This window comes from Papaver somniferum, chromosome 10 (assembly GCF_003573695.1).
Source record: "Papaver somniferum cultivar HN1 chromosome 10, ASM357369v1, whole genome shotgun sequence".
NCBI classification, from domain to species: Eukaryota; Viridiplantae; Streptophyta; class Magnoliopsida; order Ranunculales; family Papaveraceae; genus Papaver; species Papaver somniferum.
Genome location: NC_039367.1, coordinates 84,027,006 through 84,034,303, shown reverse-complemented (window position 1 = coordinate 84,034,303; position 7,298 = coordinate 84,027,006). Strand labels below are relative to the sequence as shown.

Genomic DNA, 7,298 nt, shown 5'->3' with positions numbered 1-7,298 from the left:
ATTCAATCTAAACAACATCTAAAACCCCCATCACAACACTAACACAATCAAATCAGCTGAACTTCATAATTCTAAACTTCAACTACAACTTGCACTTGCATCTATTTAGTTCTATCACATGCTCAACCAAACTTCAACAGTTGTAATTGAACCATGACTTGTTTTTACTTCAGTTCAGCTTAACACAGTTACAATCTTCACTACATCAATTACAAATCCTGCAATTTCAATAACACACCCACCAACCCCAGTTACAATAATTTCAGAACCAAAATCTTCATAGATGTAATACCGGTTCACTACCTAACCCATGTAATGCAGTCAATTCATCTCCATTTGTAATCATAAATCACTCACAGCATCACCACTGAATTCAATCTCCAAGTCAAAGCCTAACATTCATCTAAACTTTAACTCAGACACCTCCAACTTCCAACACACAAATACAGAACCGCCACCATACACATTAAACTCCATATCAATCCCAACAACAATTATCACCAATCCTTCTCACTAGACTGCAGGTCTACATAGTTCTACTATCCCATTCATCACCAACACATTTTCAAGACCTCCACCTGAAGTAACACTTGATTTAGCTTGTTCAAGCCACTGAGATCAATTCCTCTTTATCAGTTCAACGCAATAAACACCAATAGAACATTTATGCTCTACATCTGCAATTCATTTCCAATTCATTGACTTCATGTCTTCATACTTGCATCTGTTATAATCCTCACTTGTTGAGTTCAGTTCAAGATCAATATTGTCATCTCAACAGCTCATGAATTGCTATCTAACTTAACTCAGACCATCTAGCTAAACATCATCACTTGCAGTTCAACCCAGAAATTCATAACTAAAACTTCAATACCATCCACACACCATGTCTCAGTTCATACATATATTCCCTGCAACATCAACTCTACCAGTGATTCAACCTTCATTTCTACCAGCAACATCTGCATCTTACTAAAGATCTAAATTTTCTAACTCAGGAACCCTAATTCCAAATTGGGGAAGAACAGGGAAAAACCCTAATTTACTTTGAAATCAAATTAAACTTCACACAACCATTCATACACCAATTAACAACAAACCCATCTCTAATGACCCAATTAATCAATCAAAAACACTTAATTTAATCTTCAATTCAAAAGAACCCTAATTTGCCTGATTTACAGCAGCATCGACATCTTTTCATCTTCCCAGAGCTAATCAACATCAGTATCACCAACAAAAATCACTACTCAAATATACCCTACCTCTCTCGATCTAAAAATCTCGATTTCAGTTTCGTAAAATCACCAACAGGTGAAGAACACGCGAAAGAGAAGCAGAAGAAGAAAGAAGAAGAAGAAAATAGAAATGAGCTTATCTGCTCGATTTGGTGTATATAAGACCCAAGGAAAGTTATGGAACACTCGCAGAATTGGATAAGGGCACCCAGTCGGTTTAATGGCCAAAAGACTATTTTTCCTTGTCACAAATCCGATTATATCTTCTTCGTCCGGTATCCGAATGACACGTTCGAGTAATCCACTCCGCGAAACTTTTCGTGATATATTCGATGGTACTAATTTCTCATCTAGATCGTTGTTAGATTAAATTGTATTAATTAACGTTCATCTCTAATCTAATCGATTCATTAGCGGCTAAATCGTGTCCTGACTGGTCTAATAGCGTTGATGAGCTTGAGGGTCCTTACATTCTCCCCACCTTATTCATTTTCTTCCTCGAAAATCAAACCGCTCTTCTGGTCTTCAAAAAGTCCCCACCTTTTAGAGAAAACTATCTCTCGACTAAATGCAAGTACTGCTCATACTTACAAAAGCGTGAAAAAACAACTCATTTTAAATGAGTTCGAACAACAAGAAATCAAACACAAGCCTATATGGTTTCTATAACTAAGATTTATAATTTGTAGCTCTAAGTTCAAAAGACTAATTTTTCTATTTCATAATAAGATTGTCTCTATGCTCACTATGGTGAATTTGATTCTAACAGATAAGTATCTCTAAGTTCACCGAACTAATATTTATAGTCTAATACTTAACAAATTATTAATTTGATGCAGTTCCATATTTGTTATCCATTTGTTCATATAACTAATATAAATTTGATTCTACGTAAATCTATAATAACTGATATTTTAGCTTTGCTGTCATACAATATATAAATTCTCTAAATACTATGTACTATAAATTTGCTATTAACAAAATTATTGAAATACTATTATTGGTAGCGTTACTATTTTCTATATCTTTATTATTATCGTTATTAGTTTTGTTGATAGTTCAATTGACACACTAAATCTTAATTTTCTAAGTATGATTTTACATTCACGTAAAGTTTACAAAAATTGATTTTACTTATTCATATTGAATCCGTATAATATATCTCGTATAATAATGGCATTGGTAACTTAATATTATTTTAAGTTGAATCTGCGTAATATTTTAGTGTATCCTGATAGTCTTTAGATTTTTTCTATCTATGTAAAGTATCCTATTGTTATAAAATTTATTTTCTTTCAAGTCTATTATTGTACTGAGCATCCAAATACTATTATTATATCTTCGTGTGTATTTGTTTAATTTTAATGATCTACTAAATCAGTTATTAAACTTATCTAAAGATAATTTAAGTATAAGATTACTAAGAAATTTAGTCTTATTATATGAAATATATTCGCACGTTCTTAGGTCTACTATAATAAATCTAATAGTATTTATCTGATTTTCAAAACACAATAACGTATTTCTAATTTTATTTAACTTACATAATCGGACTGTAGGTAATTATTAATAATTTTGCGTAGCTACTTGATCCTAATTATTACTTTAATCATTATATATTTACGAATGAGATTCTAATTAGATAATTTACAATACTATTTGATAAGTGTTAATATTACTTTTGTTATGATGATTATTAGTGATCCTATTATTATTTATTATTATTAACACTAGTGGTCGAATTACTATCTTAATTACTTTTACAATTTAACTTCATTTCTAATTCAATAAATTAATGGTTCTAATTTATGAAAAAAGGTACTCTATTAGTTTCTAAATTGAATTTGGGATCTATCCGTTCACTAACAGAAGTAAGTCTTCCTAATATGAATGGTAATCCAATCTTGTAGTTGGCCTGTCCATGTTAGTAAGACCCTTTGATGGTTTCCTACGACCAAAGATACCACAAACGCACCAGAATTACAAACCTCACTATTCTCAAGTGCTAGATTATTTAAGTGTTAAATAACCGAGACTAACTAATCTCTAGCTCTATATTGAAATTTCTAAACTATAGTTGGTTTCAACCTACAATTTTTACTTCATAAATACATATACACAAAACAAGGAGCAAGCAATCAACATGTTATGCAAATCACTCAGATCAATACATAAATCTTTTAGTTGTTCGTTGAATTTAGTGAATTAAGATTTATCTCACAAACCCAACCCAGTTTTAAACTAGTCTAACAATCTTTCTGGCACTGGCTATTATCTATTGTTTCCCATGTAAGATCTAATGGTGAGCTCTGATACCAACTTATAACACCCAAAATCCTAAACCTGCTTAGCTAATAGGATTACAACCTAATTGAAGCATCAAAACTAGATTAAAGGTCTTAAGTATCACCGTTCCATAAACTAGTCTCAAAATAAACCCATATACTCTAATATTATTTAAATGAAAATCTCTCGAGTGATAAAATATAATAATGTGTCGTTTTACAGATTAACAAAGAATACATGTAAAAGATAACACAACATCTTTAGAATCGTTAAAGCTTTTTAGCAAAGAAAACGATATATCCTCGCAGGCACCATTTCTTCTGAAAACTGAAACTGAAGTGGGAATAAGTGAGCACATCATCCCAAAGGGGTTCCCAATGGAAACACATAAATTTCATGTAATCACTAACATGCTTCACAGTTCTAAAAGATAATGAAATTGAAACAGAACAATAGAAGAAAGCAGATAACACCTTTTACACACAACACGAAGCAGAAGGTTGCTTCAACTCTTTTCCCCAGATATTGCGTCCATCGTGGCAATATCCATGAAAGATCCACCACCGTATGGATCTACGAGAATTGAATTAAACAACCTAAACATATGTTATCCTAACCTCGTCTCACTCAATGGAGAAGAAGATGCTAGGAATAACTCCAGTCTCAAATGATATCATGAATCCAGATACCGTAAGATATTATCGTGGAATGCGTACACCTCATAAATCCCAATGCCGCCATCTAAGTCCAGTATATAATAAGATTTTGATTACTATGATCTCACCCCGCACAACAGGTTCACAAAAGGCCCAATCATTATTTGTATGCTAAAGTCTCCAAATAATAACCATATCCAGTCATGAACCTAAAATTTCTTCCTAAGTCAAGGTCATATTAACCCAGTCATACTACTAAGACTGAACAAACAAGTATGATATGCATATGAGTGAATTCCCCAAATAAAATAGTATATATACTATCGAAACGGATGAGTTACCTCCCTTCTAAGGTAATATTGCATATGTATGAGGTACCGTCCTTCTATCTTAATAAGCAAGAAAGTAAGTAATATTGCAAACGGATGAGTTACCGCCCTTCTAAGTAATACTGTAAACGGATGAGTTACCGCCCTTCAAAAACTTAGCAAGAAGCCATGGGGAATCACAGTCACTCCTCGCAGGGAACCACATAATACATATCACACAACATACTCATTCAATTACAAACATCATGTTCACTGAAATAAAGAACTCATCATGCTCGCAGATAAGGTAGACTCAATGATTACAAGAAGGTTACAGAGTTTCCACCTGATTTGATGACAAGCCACTCCTACCTTGAATTCCTCAATCCGCTGGTTCATCCTTTGAATCGATCGTTGTTAATACAGACTAACTGTTAATCACACAATCACTCAAAGAGTTTATCCAAAAGCCTCATACAAGGTTCATAAAATGATTCCATATAATTCTCTAGTTATGGGCTAAGTGAACTATCTAATGGTTCTAAGCTCATTTATAATTCTACAACTTTTCATTATCTATCTTTTAACATATCTAAAGGTTTACTAGTTCAATTGGATTGGTTCTATAGTCTATTAGATAAGTCTTACAAAGATCTACCATTTTGTAGAAGGAACCAATGGTCAATTCGGATCATAACTGGTCCAAAGATACATAATAAGGTTTTTGGCCCTAAGCCCAGGCCCATGGGTCTAATCCGGCACGACCCACTAGTCCGGTCCATTACATAAGGTCCAGTCCTGCTGAGTCGACTAACGGTCAGTGACGGTCAAACGGGTCAACGTCCAAGGTCGGGTCAACGTCCAAGGTCGGGTCAACGTCCAAGGTCAAAGTCAAATTGTCAAAGGCTGGTCTACCGAGTCAACTCGGGTCAAGATAGAGAACTCGGTGAGTCAAAACGATTCAACTCATACGGATATCTGAGTCAGGGTATCTTGGTCAGTTAGGTTCTGACTGAGCTGAGAAGCTCAAGGCCAAAGCCTTTGCACAGGCCAGAGCCATTGCTCAAGCCAAAGAATACTAATGCACAAACAAGGTGCAACACCTAACCTGCCAAGACTAACATGATGCAACACAACAAGTCAAAACTCCAAACAACTTCTACTCCTTTAACAATTCAATTCAATCTAAACAGCATCTAAAACCCCCATTACAACGCTAACACAATCAAATCAGCTGAACTTCATAATTCTAAACTTCAACTACAACTCGCAATTGCATCTATTTAGTTCTATCACATGCTCAACCAAACTTCAACAGTTGTAACTGAACCATGACTTGTTTCTACTTCAGTTCAGCTTAACACAGTTACAATCTTCACTACATCAATTACAAATCCTGCAATTTCAATAACACACCCGCCAATCTCAGTTACAATAATTTCAGAACCAAAATCTTCATAGATGTAATACCGGTTTACTACCTAACCCATGTACTGCAGTCAATTCATCTCCATTTGTAATCATCAATCACTCACAGCATCACCACTGAATTCAATCTCCAAGTGAAAGTCTAACATTCATCTAAACTTTAACTCAGACACCTCCAACTTCCAACACACAAACAATTACAGACCGCCACCATACACGTCAAACTCCATATCAATCCCAGCAACAATTATCACCAATCCTTCTCACTAGACTGCAGGTCTACATAGTTCTACTATCCCATTCATCACCAACACATTTTCAAGACCTCCACCTGAAGTAGCACTTGATTTAGCTTGTTCAAGCCACTGAGATCAATTCCTCTTTATCAGTTCAACACAATAAACACCAATAGAACATTTATGCTCTACATCTGCAATTCATTTCCAATTCATTGACTTCATGTCTTCATACCTGCATCTGTTATAATCCTCACTTCTTGAGTTCAGTTCAAGATCAATATTGTCATCTCAACAGCTCATGAATTGCTATCTAACTTAACTCAGACCATCTAGCTAAACATCATCACTTGCAGTTCAACCCAGAAATTCATAACTAAAACTTCAATACCAGCCACACACCATGTCTCAGTTCATACATATATTCCCTGCAAGATCAACTCTACCAGTGATTCAACCTTCATCTCTACCAGCAACATCTGCATCTTACTAAAGATCTAAATTTTCTAACTCAGGAACCCTAATTCCAAATTAGGGAAGAACAGGGAAAAACCCTAATTTACTTTGAAATCAAATTAAACTTCATACAACCATTCATACACCAATTAACAACAAAACCATCTCTAATAACCCAATTAATCAATCAAAAACACTCAATTTAATCTTCAATTCAAAAGAACCCTAATTTACCTGATTTACAGCAGCATCGACATCTTTTCATCTTCCCAGAGCTAATCAACATCAGTACCACCAACAGCAATCACTACTCAACTATACCCTACCTCTCTCGATCTAAAAATCTCGATTTCAGTTTCGTAAAATCACCAACAGGTGAAGAACACGGGAAAGAGAAGCAGAAGAAGAAAGAAGAAGAAGAAGAAAATAGAAATGAGCTTATCTGCTCAATTTGGTATATATAAGACCCAAGGAAAGTTATGGAACACCCGCTGAATTGGATAAGGGCAGCCCCAGTCGGTTTAATGGCAAAAACACTATTTTCCCCTTGTCACAAATCCGATGATATGTTCTTCGTTCGGTATCCGAATGACACGTTCGAGTAGTCCATTCCCCGAAACTTTTTGTGATCCATTCGATGGTACTAATTTCTCATCTAGATCGTTGTTAGATTAAATTCTATTAATTAAC

General features: G+C 34.6%; 1 long non-coding RNA gene across 1 annotated transcript; it reads right to left on the bottom strand.

Moving 5' to 3' along the window:
* Positions 1–3,734: 3,734 nt before the first annotated feature.
* Positions 3,735–7,003, bottom strand: LOC113319306. Its single transcript, XR_003345341.1, has 3 exons — positions 6,843–7,003; positions 4,835–4,919; positions 3,735–3,857 (listed from the first exon to the last, which is right to left on the bottom strand). It is a non-coding gene; the product is annotated as an uncharacterized LOC113319306 (long non-coding RNA).
* Positions 7,004–7,298: the final 295 nt, after the last annotated feature.